A 940-nucleotide genomic window follows, 5' to 3' on the forward strand; every position below is an offset into this window, starting at 1 on the left:
TGAGTCCAACATGTCCATATACTGAGACCTAGCTACAAGGCAGAGAAGTCCAATATGTCCATATATAGATAGCTACCTACTTGGCAGATCAGTACAACATATCCATGTACAGAGAGCTAGTTACATGGAAGACAAGTCCAAATATCCATATACAGAGAGCTACCTACATGGCAGGGTAGTGCAACATATCCATATATAGATTTCTAGCTACAAGGCAGATGAGAACAACATTTCTATATGCAGAGAGCTAGCTACATGGCAGAGTAGACCAACGTGTCCATATATAGGGTATTAGCTACATGGCAGATGAGTCCAATATGTCCATATACTGACAGCTAGGTACATGACAGAGAAGTCCAATATGTTCATGTACAGTGCGCTACCTACTTGACAGATCAGTCCAACATATCCATGTACAGAGAGCTAGGTACATGTCATAAGAGTTCAAAATGTCCATATATAGAAAGCTAGCTATGTGGCAGGGTAGTGTAACATTTCTGTATACAAAGAGCTAGCTACAAGGCAGATATGTCCAACTTGTCTATATACAGTGTTGTAGTTAAATGGCAGAGTAGTGCAACATTTCCATATACATAGTTCTAGCTACAAAGCAGATGAGTCCAAAGTGTTCATATACTGTGAGCTAGCTACATGGCAGACAAGTCCAATATGTTCATATGCAGACAGCTACCTACTTGGCAGGTCAGTCCAACATATCCATGTACAGAGAGCTAGCGATATGGCAGACGATTCCAAAATGTCCATACACATAGATTTTGCTACATGGCAGGGCAGTGCAACATTTCCATATACATAGTTCTAGCTACAAGGCAGATGAGTCCAACTTGTCTATATAGAGAGAGCTAGCTACATGGTAGAGTAGTGCAGCATTTCCATATACAGAGTTCTAGCTACAAGGAAGATGTGTACAACATGCCCA

Source organism: Chrysochloris asiatica, unplaced genomic scaffold (assembly GCF_000296735.1).
Source record: "Chrysochloris asiatica unplaced genomic scaffold, ChrAsi1.0 scaffold00448, whole genome shotgun sequence".
In the NCBI taxonomy this organism is placed as follows: Eukaryota; Metazoa; Chordata; class Mammalia; order Afrosoricida; family Chrysochloridae; genus Chrysochloris; species Chrysochloris asiatica.